Source organism: Phocoena sinus, chromosome 5 (assembly GCF_008692025.1).
Source record: "Phocoena sinus isolate mPhoSin1 chromosome 5, mPhoSin1.pri, whole genome shotgun sequence".
Classification (NCBI taxonomy): domain Eukaryota; kingdom Metazoa; phylum Chordata; class Mammalia; order Artiodactyla; family Phocoenidae; genus Phocoena; species Phocoena sinus.
The window spans coordinates 131,961,696-131,979,417 of record NC_045767.1 but is presented as its reverse complement, the minus strand read 5'-3'; positions in this window follow the sequence as shown (position 1 = coordinate 131,979,417).

The following is a 17,722-nucleotide window of genomic DNA, read 5'->3' as shown; positions in this document are numbered from 1 at the left end:
TCACTGTGTGTGTTCCCTGAACCTTGATTCTCTGCTCTCCAGGCCGTGCACATGTGTTCTCCCGGCCCTATGGATTTGGCCAGAAAGATCTTGAAGGGGATGGGCCTGGCGGCGCTCGTTGGCATCCCCGCTGCTCACCTTTGGGGATTGGGCGGTCCTGCTCTTGTATGACTGCGCGTGCGTCTAGGACGCAGGTGCGGTGAAGCGGCAGGTGGCGAGGGGCTGTGGAAGTTCAGCTCCCCGCTGGTTCCTCTACCGGCTATCATGCTGCTCCCCTCATTTAACTTTTGAGTGGGTGGAAACACATCTGTGTCCAGTGTAGTGCCCGCTTCTTGCTATTTTGTTCTTTAGACTTTTCCATCTCCACATCGCACCTCTCCAGAGTGGCAGAGAGGCAGGGGAAAGGAGGCAAAGCCAAGGCCTGCAGGTGCTGGAGAACCTTTAGGGCTTTTCGTTTTCTTTAGAGCAGTGGTAGCCTCTGTGCACTTTGAATGTCCTTGTCTCTAAACTGAGCATCGAACGTAGAAACTACCTTGGTTTGAAAATATTTTCCAAAGGTTTCTTCTGAACTCTCATTCACTCTTTTGTTTTTGCCCAGGTCCTGGAAGGATGACCTTGGTGTGCAAACTGGAGGGCTCAGGTACAAAGTCTCAGATATATCTAACCAAAGCTTTGACACATGCAGGTGTTTAATGGCCTTTGACATCCTCAGGCTTGGGACCTATGTTGGTCCCCAAATCTGCCATCTTTAACAGTAACATTTAGGAATCTCCAGCAACCTATGCTTGTGCTGTAATCTGGCTCCAGTTTGAATATACTTTAGATACAATTTTTCTGTATAGAGATATTTATCTGGGACTACTTTATTCCACCTAAACCAAATGAAAAACACGGAAAAATCTGTGAACTGGTATTGTTAAAAATTAAATACAAAATGGAGACCAGACTTGTAAATTCCGTGGCAGACAAAACCATTTAAGCCACAGAAGTAAAACTAAATGGAGGACTTCCCTGGTGGCACGGTGGTTGAGAGTCCGCCTGCCGGTGCAGGGGACATGGGTTCGTGCCCCGGTCCGGGAGGATCCTACATGCCATGGAACAACTGGGCCCGTGAGCCATGGCCGCTGAGCCCGCGCGTCCGGAGCCTGTGCTCCGCAACAGGAGAGGCCACAACAGTGAGAGGCCCGCGTACCGCAAAAAAAAAAAGCTAAATGGAGATTATTTCATGAACATAATTAAAAGTTAACTTATGTTATTTCTTGTAAATGCCTCTGATATCATAAAAGAAATGTGTTATCTTCCTAAATATGTTATCAGATAATCACTTTTAACCAACCCCCTACCATCTGGAAACCCCCATTGAAATAACCAATCATTGTAAAAGTTAAACGACTTCCTTATTTTCATTTTTTAAATCATCCTGTAACATCACGTCCTTGAGCTTCATATCAGTTTTAAAGCTGAAACCTCCCACTTCTCAAACTGTTCTTATATGCCCAGTAACTCTTACTAAATACTATTTACTGATCTGGTGGTTTTAATTTTGCTATTTCTGGATTTTTGAAAGTGTTATGGGCTGAATTGTGTCCTTCTAAAACTTATACGTTGAAATACTGATTCTTAGTACCTCAGAATGTGGTTCTATTTGGAGACAGGATCTTTTTTTTTTTTTTGTGGTACGCGGGCCTCTCACTGATGTGGCCTCTCCCGTTGCGGAGCACAGGCTCCGGACCCACAGGTCCAGCAGCCATGGCTCACGGGCCCAGCCGCTCCACGGCATGTGGGATCCTCCCGGACCGGGGCATGAACCCGTGTCCCCTGCATCAGCAGGCGGACTCTCAACCACCGCGCCACCAGGGAAGCCCGAGACAGGATCTTTAAAGAGACAGTCAAGTTAAAATGCGGTCATTAGAGTGGGCCCTAATCCAATCTGACTCGTGTCCTCATAAGAAGAGGAAATTGGGACGGAGATGCACAGAGAGGGAAGACCATGTGAAGACACAGGGAGAAGACGGCCACCTACAAGCCAAGCAGAGAGACGTCAGAAGAAACCAGCCCTGCCAACAACTTGGTCTCAGACTTCTAACCTCCAGAACTGTAAGAAGACAAATTTTTGTTGTATAAACCACTCTGTCTGTGGTACGTTGTTATGGTAGCCCTACCAAACTAATACAGTTGGTTTCCAAGTATGTGCTGACAGGGCTGTGTTTCCAGTTAGACACATTCAATTTAGATAAGATAGCACAGCACCAAAGAAGAAATCCTCCAAAACAATTGATTTTGACAATGTAGTTTTCCTGATAGTATCGATTCTACTCTACCAAGGAATAAGCGCTCGGAAATTCAGGGTTATGGCCGCCGTTCAGCTGACGGCAGCTAATGAAGTATATGTGGCCTCAAGCCATCTTCTAACCGAAAATTGATTTATCAGTATGTAAAAGTGGTAAAGCTCTTCTCCTTCATGAAGCCTGTCATTAAAGTTACATAAATGGGGACATTTTAACCGTAACCTCTACAATCGAAATAAGGTCGGGGGACTTCCCTGGTGGTCCACCGGTTAAGACTCCATGCTCCCAGTGCAGGGGTCCCGGGTTCCACCCCTGGTCAGAGAACTAGATCCCCCATGCTGCAACTGAAGATCCTGCGCGTGGCAACGAAGATCCTGCGTGCCTCAGAGAGCACCCGGTGCAGCCAAATAAATAAGTAAATATTTTTTTTAAAAAGTCAGTAATTTGATATTGTTTTTTGAAAAATTAAATTTTGGCAATACTTGTGGGGCATCGGATGCAAAAAGTATGGGGCAGGACTATTTAGGGAGAAAAAGAACAGAAACAGTGTTCACCGGATTTTAATTAAAACATTGTTTATTGAGTATTGCACTTTACTGGAGTGAAAGATATGTATATGTTATGAAAACTAATTTAAGACTGCCTTTTGCTCACAAAGAGAAACAGCTGGGTTTCAGCATTTGCGTGTATTCAAGATCAGTCTTCACTGAGAAAAAGAGACTCTGTAGCCATTTGGGGAAGAAAATGAAAAGTTAGCTTACTTATCAGTCGTTAGAAAACATTCTTTGTGTGCACACGGAATATGAATTTCATCAGGTTGATCGTACAGCCACTTCCAGTTCTTAGAAAGCTTGATCTCTGGATTAGATGCCATTTTTAGTTGAATATTTTATACCCCAAATTAGAAATTTGTACAGTATAACCATTTATTCACACTGCTACCAGGCAGCATCACTAAAGACCTGTGAACCATGGACCGCACACTTACGCTGATTTCCGGAGTTCTGGGCAATTCTGGGAGAGGATGATAGGATGGTGACCCAAAGGGTGCAGAGCTTCCCTTCCCACATCTTTGCATGGATTTGAAATCTAATTCTAGCGACTCTGAGTATCTGAGAAAAGGAAAGTCCTCACTACAGATTTATTGATCGCCCCAGAGGAGATGCCCGTGCCTTAATCTACCCTTTCCAAAACAAATGAGCAGGCATGAAGAGAAGGTAATGATTTTAAAGGACACCTGACTTGCAGCCCTGCCAGCCTTTGCTAGCTGTCAGTGAAAACACTTGTGTTGTTCCAGGAACCATGGCAACCTCAAACTCCCTCTCCAGAATGGTTGAATTTTGGAATCTCTTAACCGTCCACCAGAAGAAATTTCCACCATCCGTGAAGCAACAAGACACAACTGAAGAATGAAAATAGTTGACAGATCACTGACATTATGCTGGCAGAAACAGAATGATCCTCGCTGAAAGCAGACATGAAGACCCTGTCGTCGCTCTTCACCTCCACTCCCCAAGTCAGTCTGTATCCGTATGAGAACTGCAGCTCCCTGAAAGCAACTGGAAGGAATGAAACGGTCCACTGCGTTCTGGGGTGTATAAATCCCGCCACACCCCAACTCCAGAGCACTACAAGAAGGGACAAGGATAAGAAGAGTCTTTGTGGCAGCGCCCACCGGGGGTTGCAGCTTTGCGTACATTCCATCTGGAAAGTGAAGGAAGGAGAAGATGCCACCTTTCTCCTTCAGAGCTGCATTAAATGAAATTTTGCTGATTACTAGAAATGAGTGTGGTCAGGATTTCTCAACGTCTTTGCTCTTGACATTTGGGGCCAGGTCATTCTTTGCTGTGTGGATCTCTAGATCTCGGGATGTTTTGCAGCACCTCTGGCCTTTACTTATTAGATGCCGGTAACCTCCTCCCCTCTCCACACACACATAGTGACAACTGACAGTGTCTCCAGGCAATGCCAGATGTCCCTCAGGGCAAAATCACTGCTGGTTGAGAACCATTTGGAAGAAGACAACCGGAGACATAATTGAAGAATAGATTGTTGAGTGGAAAAAAGTGACCTCGGTATGTAGCTCAAAATGGATCACTGAGTTCTAGGCAAAATCTGTAATTACTGATAGTTGTTGCGAGCTTATTTTATGCCAGGTGCTGTTCTAAGTGCTTTACCACATTATCTCATTTAACCCCAGACCACGCTTTGAGGTAGGTACTATTATCATCTCCATCTTACACCCGAAGGAATGAAGACAGAAAGGTAAGGCAGGGGCCCGCTATGAAGTCAAACTGAATCGAATCTGATTCAATCCCAGACAATCTGACTCTGGAGGCAGCTTTCTAATCACTAAGTTATTAACATGTACACCTGTATAACCCTTTATAAATTGCAGGGAACTTTCCCCGTTTAATCCTGCCTCTCTCCCTGATTCACCTATATTACCTGATGGTTTCTTCCTACAGCTTTAACCTCAGGCAGCTGAAGAGTCTACTTTGACCAAGGCAGTGGTAGAGTTGCAGCACCTGACCCATCAGCTGGGGCCTGGCATTCACTTCAGTGCTTTCAGTTAGACTCTGAAGCGTCTGGGCTGAGCCACAGCCTTTCTCCACTTCCCTCCACGTTGGCCTAGACCCATGGCTTCTGCCCCATTTTCTTCTTAAGTGTTTTGATTAACCTGAATCCCATCCACTTGGCCGAGACCTTGATTGATCTAGAAACACCTGCCCCAGTGGGTGTCTTCTGTTCCCGTGCCCCACAGCAGTATGAGAGTGTATCTTGCTTTTCTTGTGGGACTGACCTGCTGTAGATGGACGCTGACCTTCATCAAGCCTGAAATGGTTATGCCCCTTGGTCCACAGTGTTTGGGGTTAACACTGCCTTACCCTCAGGGATATGCCCTGTAATATAGCCAGTTCCTCTGGTTCTGCACCCTCTGAGCCCAGGCTTCCACCCGCCTCCCTAGGGAGCCCTCTAAAAGTTCATGACTTCTCACCAGTCAAGGAAGGGAGGCAGTTAACCTTCTGTTTTGGTTTTTGTTGCTTGTTTGTGTTAAAATGTGATTTTGATCTTCCAGATAATTTATGTAGCAAGTGGGGTATATATTTTAATCCCATTTGAGCAAAGCACCCCAGTGACTTTCCCTAATGCCACAGTGCTACTAAAGTGGCGGGGCCAGGGCTTAAACCCAGGTCATGAAACCATAGATCTTTAGGGCTTGAAAGGCCTTTAAAAGTCATCTAATCCAACCAAGTAAACGAAACCTGGATCTCCTGCATAACATCTCTGCCAAGTAGTTAACTAGCCTGTGTTTGAATGCCTTCCCTCACAGGACAGCTCAGTTCATCTTTGGCTGTAGTTCAGACAGTCATTTGTTTAATCATCCTCACGCTCTTTAATTCATCAAACAAGTATTTCAGGTCCTAATATGGGCACCATCGGGTGTTATGTGGCCACTGAGGTAATTTCTGGAAGTAAATTTAGTTAAAGATAGAAAGTGGAAAGTTCTACAGGAGGGGTACTGATAAAGTGCTATGGAAACTGTTGGAAATTTCTTCCTTCTACTGACCTGAAAACTGTCTTACTGTGTAGCTTCCAAAATTTGGTCTTAATTCTATTCTTCCCATTCATAAAAAAAAAATACTTTTTTTCATTACAGCTAGTGTGTCATTCTTCAGTTGTTTCTCATAAAGGACTTCTCAGATCCTTTCTCTCTCCTGATTACTCCTCCCTGAACCCATTTCAGTTTGTCTATGAGTCTCTGAAAGGGTTTCCCTATAGCTGAACAGAATGTGATGTGGACTGTTCAGAAGAGAAGTGAACTTCATTTCTCATTCTGGATAAAATAATTCTATAGGGCATGAAAACTATTAGGTGACCACACTCATCCATTATTGTTTCAAACTGACTTTACTCTGAACTAATACCCACAGTGCCAGGTGTTGCAAAGGTAGGGTTGCGATCAGGATCCCACTCTTAAATGTCTTATCCTGTCAGACTATTATACTATTTCTTTTTTTTTTTTTTTTTTTTTGCGGTATGCGGGCCTCTCACTGCTGTGGCCTCTCCCATTGCGGAGCACAGGCTCCGGACGCGCAGGCTCAGCGGCCATGGCTCACGGGCCCAGCCGCTCCGCGGCGTGTGGGATCTTCCCGGACCGGGGCACGAACCCATGTCCCCTGCATCGGCAGGCGGACTCTCAACCACTGCGCCACCAGGGAAGCCCAAGACTATTATACTGTTTCTCATGTGACAGACCTCTTACTACTTAAAGTTAATTAATAATTATTATTTTTAATTGGGGTAAAGTACACATAAAGTGTACCATTTTAACCATTTTTAAACACAGAGTTCAGTAGCATTAAATATATTCACTTTATTGTACAACCATCACTACATCCATTTCCAGAACTTTTTCATCTTCCCAAATTGAAACTCTGTGCCCATAAAACTAACTCCCCATATCCCCCTCCCCGCAGCCTCTCACAGTGAGCATTCTACTTTCTGTCTCCGTGAATTTGACTGCTCTAAGTACCTCACATAAGTGAAATTGTGTAGTAGTTGATTGTTTTGTGCGACTGGCTTATTTCACCTACCTTAATGTGTTCAAAATTCATCTATGTTGTAGCCTCTGTCAGAATTCCCTTCATTTTTTTTTTTTTTTTTTTTTTTTGCGGTACGCGGGCCTCTCACTGTTGTGGCCTCTCCCATTGCGGAGCACAGGCTCCGGATGCGCAGGCTCAGCGGCCATGGCTCACGGGCCCAGCCGCTCCGCGGCATGTGGGATCTTCCAGGACTGGGGCATGAACCCGTGTCCCCTGCATCGGCAGGCGGACCCCCAACCACTGCGCCACCAGGGAAGCCCCCAGACTTTCTTTACATCAGACATTCTGTGAAAAAAAGTCCCTTGCTTTACATAAGGCTTATATGTGTAGAAGACATTAACTTATCACTCTTACTTCACAAATTTGAAATGTGAATCTTTTAACTATATCCCATGTCTGTTTAATATTTCATTTAAATGTGCTGAGTCTCCTTTTATAAGCAGTGAATCATCAGGATGTTACAGGAGTATCATCAAAACCAGTTCAATTAGTATTGACCGTGTCAGGCAGTGTGCTAGGTGCTTGTGTATACTGGTAAGCAAAGTTTAAACATAGACACTCCCTCAAGGATCTTATACTTTTAGAGGACACTGTTTATGTTCTAAAACCTGTTGTCTCTCAGCCTTCTCCACCTTAGTAAAGGGCATCATTGCCATCTAACCTGCTGCTCAAGCCAGAAATCTAGGACTTTTCTTTGGTTTTTCCTCTCCCAACCCTCCAGCTCCCTTCTCTGCTACCTCCAGAATAGATCTTGGCTACATCTACTTCTCTTCATCTCTACTGCCATCATCTGAACCCAAGCCGCTGCTATTTCTAGTGTGGATTACTGTGAGAGCCTCAATAACCTCCTAACTGGTCTACCTAATCCTACTATTGTTCCCCTTCCATCCCTTGCCATCCATCAAGGAACCAGTGATCTATTCAAAACCTCCTCATTGCATGTATAAAAAAATATCAAAACCCCTGTAAAGCTCTGCATGCTACGTCCCTGACTTTCTCTCTGAAGTTCTCTCCAGCCCCTGTCCTTTCAGTGCGTAACAATGACAAGCTCTTCTCAGCCTCACGGCTTTCACAGACGCCGTTCCCTCTGCCAGGGCTGCTCTTACCCTGCTTGGCCTCCCTTTACGTCCTGAAAATTTAACCTTACAGGCTTTCTCTTCAGGGAGGAATTCCCGGAAAATGCTGGGTAGGTCTCTCCATTAAAGTGTGTGTGTGTGTGTGTGTGTGTGTGTGTGTGTGTGTGTGTGTGTGTGTGTGTGTAGGGGGACAGTGTAGAGATCAGTTTGACAGAAGTGCTCAGTGCTGGGCCAAAGTAAGCTAGGGTCAGGGTCTTGGGATGGGTGTGGGGAACAGGTTGAAGAACTAAGTTCTGATGAATATTTGGCAGATCTAGAATGACCAAAGGAACTCGGAGGGAGGTGCGGGTCAGAAAAGGCAGTTAGGGAAATGTTGAGGTAGTCCAGGGATACAGATAAGGACCTAAACTGGGGTTGAGAAAGAAGTGATGTAGAGTATGGAAGGCTGAATAATGGCCTGCCACAGATGTCCGTGTCCTAATGCCCAGAACATGTGAATATGTTCTCTTATATGGTGAAGGGACTTTGCAGATGTGATTAATGATCCTGAGATGGGAAATTACCCTGGACTCTCTGGGTGTGTCCACTTAAGGACAAGGGTCTTTATAAGAGGGAGGCGAGGTGGGCAACGTTAGGAGAAGGTGATGTTACTGTGGAAATAGAGATTGGAATAATGTGGACACGAGCTCAGGAATGTGAGCAACTTCTAGAAGCTGGAAGAGGTTAGAAACAGATTCTCCTCTGGAGCTTCCAGAAGGAATCAGTCTTGCCAACGTCTTGATTTTATCCCTGTAAGACTCATTTAGGATTTCTGGCTTCCAGAACTATAAGAGAATAAATTTGTGTTGTTTAAGCCACTAAGTAGGTGGTAATTTGTCACAGCAGCAATAGGAAACTAACATATAGAGGAAGAGATGGATGTGAAAGACATTACAAAGGAAAAGTGGTGGTTTCTGATGAATGGCCAGATGAGGGGAGAAGAATTGAGAATCAAAGAAATTCCAAGATTCTGAATCTAGATTACGAAGGCATTGGAAGGGGAATTAATTTCTGGGGGAAAAATGAGTCAATTTTATATATTTTGCTTGGGTTCCAGGGAGGGCATCCAAAATTAAGTTTACCTTATATGAGGGTTTGATTTTGGGGCTTCAGGAAGGGGTCCTTAGGAGGCAAAATGCAGCTTCCACATTGTCCAGTGATGTTTATATCACTTAGATCCGTTATATCAGAGGTGAAGTCACCTCACTTAAAACTCCCTTCTGGGAGAGAATGGCCAAGTATTAAGCCTTATTGCATTTTAGTATGAATGTGCTTATCGTGTTCTTAGATTTGGTAAGTGGTTGAGGCAAAGAGTCCATGAACACTCTTAGCATGCCTGCCGAGCTACTCTTAGAAGTCTTACGTGAGTCATTCTTAACTCTTATGTGAGTTATTAATTATGTGAGTATATGCACCGTTTTTGTGGTGACAGTGTATAAGTTTCCTCAGATTCTCAAAAGGATAGACGATCAAAAAAGAAAGTTAAGAATCGTGCTCTACTGCTATGGGATATCAGAGGGCGGAAGAGGACAGGCAAAGGGCAAGAGGAAGCAGAAAAGGCAACACATGAGAAATAGGCTCACAGACGTAGAGAACAAACTTATGGTTACCAAAGGGGATAGTAGGGGCAGGGGGAGATAAATTAGGAGTTTGGGATTAACACATACACACTACTATATATAAAATAGGAAAATAACAAGGACCTACTGAGTGGCACAGGGAACTATCCTCAATATCTTGTAAAACCTTATAAGGGAAAAGAATCTGAAAAAGAATATATATGTACATGTACATATGTACATATATATATATCTGAATCACTTTGCTGTACACTTGAAATTAACACTAAATTGTAAATTAACTATACTTCAATTAGAAGAAAAAGAAAGGGCAACATATGAAAACTCCACAGTCGTTCTTTTGCTGCCACACAATACTGCCAATTCATGCCTCTCTTTTCCCTTACTAGACCCATTTCAGGGCTTCTTGTGCTTCTAGAACCAGCTTGCAAAGCAGCTGCAGAGTTTTTTTTGTTCTGTTGAGAGTTATTTTATTTGCTGACAATGTGTTCTTTAAGATTCTTTTTTTGGTGTTTTACAGAATATTTCATCTATTTTAAAAAAATGGATGCAGAAATTTTATTTTTTAAACAAATATTTGTTTATTTAATTAATTTATTTTGGCTGCGCCGGGTCTTCATCGCGGCACGTGGGATCTTCGTTGCTGCATGTGGGCTTCTCAGTTGTGGAATGCAGGTGGGATCTAGTTCCCCAACCAGGGATTGAACCCGGAACCCCTCCATTGGGAACTCAGAGTCTTACCCACTGGACCACCAGGGAAGTCCCTCATCTATGTTTTTTAAAGGGGTGTTCTAATATTACAAATACTAGTATTTCCACAAAGTGAATAGTAAAGTACTATAACTCAATAAATAATTATCATTGGTAATCTCTTTTCAAAGGTGAGACATAGAAAGCTTAGGTAGCTTTTTTTTTTTCTTTTTTGGAGAAGTAGGCACTTCTATTCGCTATAACCCCTATGAATCCCGAACCCACAAGGTCCACACAAACAGAATAATAATCATTTAAAATATCTCATTTTCTTTTCCATTGTGGCATTACTTTTTTTTATTCAAACAGAAAGTCACGAAAATGATAATCATCCTCAGCAGTTCACTCAGTCCCACGTAATTAATTTTTTTATCTTGATCTTTTGTTAGCACATTTATGAATTCATCAGTTTTCCATTAGAGCTCTGAAAATGCTTATTCATTCAGTTCAGCAGTGTAGTCAGTTACCAGAAACCTGTACTTGTCAGAGTCTTTTCCATGAATTCCTTGAAGATGAAACTCTTTTATAGGAACATTTTTGCAAAAGCATCAGAGTACACCCAGAACTGTCTGTATATGACAAAAGACTTAAAAATGCCCACGGTTAAAGATGTGATGAAAGTTCATAATAATGCAATTGACAAGGAAATTTAGTTATTTCTGAGATATACATTTTAAAATAATAACTAGAATTATGACTTATAACATTAGACCAGAACATATAAGATTTTTAGGAATTTCATGTAATGTCTGAAACATTTATATTAACATATTTCCATACAAATAACCCAAAGAAAGTTTAGTATTAGTTTTTTTTAATTTTTTAATTTAATTTTATTTATTTTTTTATACAGCAGGTTAGGTAGCTTCTAATTAGCAGCAGCTATTTTTTTTTCCAGTGAAATAAATCATCAAAAGTTGCCTAGTTGATCTCTAAGTAAAATGTTTCTGTAGTTAAATCTCAACGTAGCTTAGATTTACCAAGTCCATTGAATGCTTCAGAGGCTGATCTGGGGTCAGAGTCTCTTTCGTAAGCAATTTATTTAGGTAACTGGTTTTCCGTCTCTGTACAGATAAAAATGAAGAGTTTCCCTTTTGTTTTGCAATAGAATGTTGACTTTTAAAAAAATAAAAATTATTATTGTCAAGATTTCCTTTTAATAATATAAAGGAGTGGACTAGGTTTGTAGTTGATGAAGTTTCCTGTAGTTATGATTGATTATCCTGGGTCCTCTCCATAGTCATGAAGTTTAACATTCAGAGCCTTGCTTTATGGGATAAATATTAATTCAATAAGAGAATAAAATAAATTTAAACAATTTTCAGTTTCTACTATTATAGTCGAATCATAAAGGGTACCTGCTTTGCTGCCATATCAAGGAAAATAGGAGCATTTGTTTTAGAAAAGACTAGAATTTCATCAAAGTCAAGGCTTGTATAAGTTCAGTCTTCTATAATTTATATGCTTTCTGAGTAACACTGATATGGAACTATGACTTGATTGATATTGTAACAAAATATCACGTGGAAAGAGGCACTTTGTAAAACAGATTTGGCTAACCTACATTTGCTCACAAAGAGATGTCAATGCTTGTTAGGAAATCTAGCTGGGGAGTACAGCTCCCCACATATCCTGACTAAGAAGAGACTTTGTGGGCTTCCCTGGTGGCGCAGTGGTTGAGAATCTGCTTGCTAATGCAGGGGACACGGGTTTGAGCCCTGGTCCGGGAGGATCCCACATGCCGCGGAGCAGCTAGGCCCGTGAGCCACAACTACTGAGCCTGCGCTCCGCAACAAGGTAGGCCGCGATAGTGAGAGGCCCGCGCACCGTGTTGAAGAGTGGCCCCCACTTGCCACAACTAGAGAAAGCCCTCGCACAGAAACGAAGACCCAACACAGCAAAAATTAATTAATTAATTAATAAACTCCTACCCGCAACATCTTAAAAAAAAAAAAAAAAGAATAGACTTCGTTAGTTTGGAAATGGCATTCTTTTTGATTGAGTTGGCACTTTGGGAAGAACACACATGAAACTCTCAGAGGAAGGGAACTCTGGTCTAAGATGCCAGGTCAGTCAGTCAGTCCTGGCAGGCATCCTGGTGACAAGATGCCATAGCTAGACTACATTAAAAGCCTGCTTTTACAGATGCTTTTTGTAGCAACATACTTACCTTTGTAGCACAAACTGGATGGCTTAAAACAACAGTAATGTATTGATATTATCTCACTTTTGGAGGCTGAAGTTTGAAATCAAGGTGTTAGCAGTTGGTTCCTCCTGGAAGCTCTGAGGGAGCATCTTCTCTCTATGCCTCTTTTCTCACTTCTGGTGGTTACTTGGCATTCCTTGGCTTGTAGATACATCACTCCAGTCTCTATCTCCATCTTCACAAGGTTTTTACCTGTGTGTCTCTGTGTGTTCACACCGCCTTCTTATAGGGACACCAGTTGTTGGATTTAGGGCCTTCCTAATCCAGCATGACCTCATCTTAATGAAATGATTTACATCTGTAAAGACCCTATTCCAAATACGTTCACATTCTAAAGTTATAGGTAGACATGAATTTTGGAGGGAAACTATTTAATCCACTACACCCCCTAACATTTACCCTCAGAAACATCAGTACATTTCATCAGAACATAATGTGAATAAGACCCAGGGTATATGTTTCACTCCAGGTACAGAGCAGGTCATTTTGTTTGGTTCTAGCCTGACAGGTATACACTTACCTTGAAATTTTATCCAGTTAATTAAAAAGGGAACCAGATAAGAACTTGGATGGAATAGTACAAACCTACCCCTAAAGGTGACAAAAGAACTCAAAGTACGTGCCTACCTGATGGTTGGTCAGTACGGACAATTTCTTTGATAATGCCTGGGACATACTGCTACCCATAACAAGGTGATTAATGGCACAGGTGATCGGACCACAGTGGACGTTATAAATCAGTACACTGAGTTTTCTTTTTCAGAAATGGACAATGAAGTGCCTTCTCTGGCTACCATTGCGGGATAACACAAATTCTGACACTCTGTCTGCTTTTCAGTTCTCTGTGAAACTTGGTGAACCATCAACTCATTGTCATTGGCTTGTGCATGTGCACTGAAGATTGAAAAGATTAACAACAGTGTGAGTTTGTACAAGACTTCCTTTTGGAATCTTTTATTTTTGGCAAATGTGTGGAAGGACTGTGGGAATCACATGACATCAAACAGAATTTCAGCAAAGGACCAATAACTCCAATAATACATTTTTATGCATGTAGGTAATTTTTGATATGAATATTTAGAAACAGCTAAGCTAATTTTAAGGTAATTTTAATATTCTTAGCTAAGCTAATTTTAAGATTTTACTGGAAGATTTTTTTGTTTTGTTTATATCCCACATGTTCTGGTTGATACCTAAGGTGGCTTACAAAATTAGTACAGTTAAGAAAAGAAAACATGTCAACCAAAACAAAACAACCTCATTACTGGTGAAGGGATTGAGCAGAGGCCACTCAGACATTGTGTGTGTATTTAGCTAGTGTTACTGTTTGTCAGGAAGAATTGGCAATACACTACAAAGCCTTAAAGAGTCTGCCTTCTACCTAACCTGGCAATTCCACTTCCAGGAATTTATCTAAAGGAAGTAATCAAGAGTGAAGGCAAACATTTAGCTATGTTCACCATGTATGGCTGTGTTTCACTATTGTTTATAATGGCAAAGGACTGAAAATAATTTAAACATGCAATAAGCAGGAAATTGGTTAAGTTATAGTATATCTATTTTGTGGATATTTGCAATTGTTTAAAATGCGGTTGTAAAATAGTATTTAAATCTATTGAAGATGTTTAATACATTGTTAACTTCAGAAAACATGGTGTTAAATATTATGTATAAAATGAACCACTTTTAGAAATGCACATACATGCATGGAGGAATGACAGAATATTAACTAAAAATGGGTGGTGAAAGACCAGATGGTTTTTATTTTCTTTTTTCTTATACGCATTTTAAACATCTTATATAGTGTATATTTATTCCATTTGTAAAGAGAAAAACAGGTTGTTTTTTTTTAATTAGGTAAGAAAATGAGTACAATGGGAAAATGACATAGCAAAGTTAAAATGAACCTTGAAATGAGGTTACTTCTCAAAATGCATGTAGTAAGATTCTGTACAGATGGGACATACATTTTGCTCTAAGCTTTCAAAAGCCATTGGAAAAAGGGAAACAGAATCAGCTATAGTATCTACAAGATAAGATACTATAGTATCTTATAAGTATAAGGCAAGAACAGTTTGTTGGCCCACAACTTGAAAGTAAATATAATGGCTGATTTCACTGAGCTTTTACCCACATGTAGGATGAAAACAAAATGCCAAAGGCCAATAGAAAGTTAAATAACAGTTATAAGTTCCCCTTTATATAAAGGGGAGCCGTAAAGTTTGGAAACACAAACAACACTGTTTCATTTTTTTACAGATTCATATTAAGTAAATTACATTATGTTATAGTATATACCAACTACAGACAGAACCCCCTTGATTACTTATTTCTTCTGGAGTGTGCTAAAAGTATAGATTTACTTACTAAAAATGAGAGGGAGAAATCAGGCAACGTACTGCAGACGCCTCTGCTAGGATTAAGGAAAATGTTGTATTAACACACCACGCTCATTGCAACATCAACTATGCATTGCTACAAGGCTCTATTTCATGCAATCTTCCAGGACAAACCAAAGCTCGCCCTAAAAACTTTCTCAGGAAATGCTCAACCATCCAATCTTGTTAATGTTAATTAATTTCAACCTATATGATGCTAGTGAGTTTCTGATATTTAAGGTAAGGTGCTTGTGTCTCATCCAAATGAGACGGTAAGATAAGAAAAGAAAAACCAATGTAAACTTAAACTATGAATAGTTTCAAGAGAAACAAAGGAATAGTCATAATGGCTGTAAGATCTTTATGGTCAGGAATGATGCTTCTTGCCCAGCAACTCTACATGTAGAAGACATTCAATAAATACTTAATGATTATTTGATTGATGGCAATATTGATTTACCATATCTTTCTTCCAAGTTATTTTTCACATTAACAAATTAATGCTGTGTACTACAGGACGGTTTTCAATAAGTTTAGATAGTTTATCCTGGGAATATATAGGCCTCTCAGATAGTGTATGAAACAACCAAAAAAATGTGGAAAATGTTTTACAACCAATTTTCCCCTTGAGTATTGACTGACAAAATGAGTAATTTGTTGGGGGCCCAGGGGGAACCAAGAAACACTGTTGTGATTGTGTAGATTTACAGGGTGCATACCCTTTACCTGTTAAATAATCAGAGCTTTCCCTTCCTAGAGATGAAGACACCTATTCTTCAAAAGTATGCCTGTAAGACAGAATGTTGTGGCTGACTTGGTTTTCTCCCTGCCTGTTTTTTGGTTTGTTTTTGACTGCATCGTGGGGCTTGCGGGATCTTAGTTCCCTGACCAGGGACTGAGCCCGGTCACTGCAGTGAAAGCTGCTGAGTCCTAACCACTGGACCGCAGGGAATTCCCCTTGTCCCCACATGTTTAATCTGATACCAGAAGTCTGTCCCTGTGTAAATTTACCAAGTGACGTTTGTCTGCCGTGCAAATAGGTAAACACAGAGAACAATAATTATTAAACAGTATTCCTACTGCACTGAATTTCTTTCAGTTCAAAAACAGGCATATGCATTTCAAGAAGGGAGGTGTGAAGAATGGAGCACATCGCCGTCTGTTCCGCTGGAGGTGCAGCAGCCCTGGGAATCAGCCCCTGTCGCTGGGGGTTCCTCGTCTGCCCAGTGCTGGACCACGACCACGGGATCCCTTCTGCCTGTTAAGGGTTAGGGTTAGAATTTATCCCAGTTTATTTATTTGTTTGTTTATTTTGGGTTTGCCAACATTTTTTAATGTAAACTTTTCAAACGCACAGAAAAGTAACAAGGTACAGTGAACACCATCTACCCACCACATAGAAGCTATACTTAACATTTTGCTGTACTGGATTTATCACATATCTATCCATCCCTTGATTCATCCTTCAGTCCATCCTTTTTTTTTTTTTTTTTTTTTTTTCCCCGGTACACGGGCCTCTCACTGTTGTGGCCTCTCCCGTTGCGGAGCACAGGCTCCGGACGCGCAGGCTCAGCGGCCATGGCTCACAGCCCCAGCCGCTCCGCGGCATGTGGGATCTTCCCGGAGCGGGGCACGAACCCGCGTCCCCTGCATCGGCAGGCGGACTCTCAACCACTGCGCCACCAGGGAAGCCCCAATCCATCTTTTAAAATATACATTTCAAAATAAGTTGCTGACATCAGATACTTCCTCCTAAATACTTCAGCACACATAGCATTAATTGGAGCTCAGTTTTGTTTACAGTTCTTGTTGGGGTTAAATATTTTATTTTTAACATGAATGTTTTTCTTTTATAAAATTTCTCATGAGGGCTTCCCTGGTGGCGCAGTGGTTGAGAGTTTGCCTGCCGATGCAGGGGACACGGGTTCGTGCCCCGGTCCAGGAAGATCCCACATGCTGCAGAGCGGCTGGGCCCATGAGCCGTGGCCTGTGAGCCTGCGCGTCCGGAGCCTGTGGTCCGCAACGGGAGAGGCCACAACAGTGAGAGGCCTGCGTACCGCCAAAAAAACTAAAACAAAAAACAAACAAACAAACAAATTTCTCATGATTAGCCACTATCTAACCCTTGGTATGGTATTTGGTTAATGTTTGCCTCCCCCTCCGAGGTAACAGGGACTGTGCCCTTTTGCTCACCAATGTATCCACAGGGCTTGGTATTATAGTAGATGCTCAATATACAGTGTATTTGTTAGGGAACATGTGGAAGTCAGAAAGAAATGGATGGAAGACAGCTATAGAAATGGAAAGAAAAAGTAAACGATGGCCTCTTCAAGCCGGTTAAAATATCTGCTATTATGACTATTGTTGCTGGGGCCATTTAAAGCCATTTTGGTAAGTGGAGCAGGACATGCTTGCTAAGGAAACTGCTGTATGTTGGTTCAATGAAGAAAATAAAATGAAGTACTGCGTGTCTTCACTGATTGTTCTGCATAGGAGTAAGTTCCCAGGTTTCTGGCTGTTTATTTGGTAAGGACGCTTAGAGTACCTCAGTTTGTAATTTAGACATCACTCCTATCTCGACTCCAGACTTAAGTCTTTGATAAGCAAGTTTTTCCTCAATACAACATTTCGTATGAAAAACACCTGGGCCATGGGCCAGAGATATTGACCTAAATGCTGACTGATTACAAGTGAAAATACAAATTGATGACACATGAAAATAGAATCTCACTCCTGCTCAGCCAAGAGGAACCCCCCTTCCCACCATGACTTGTCTTTGGCCATTCCTCCAGTTCTTT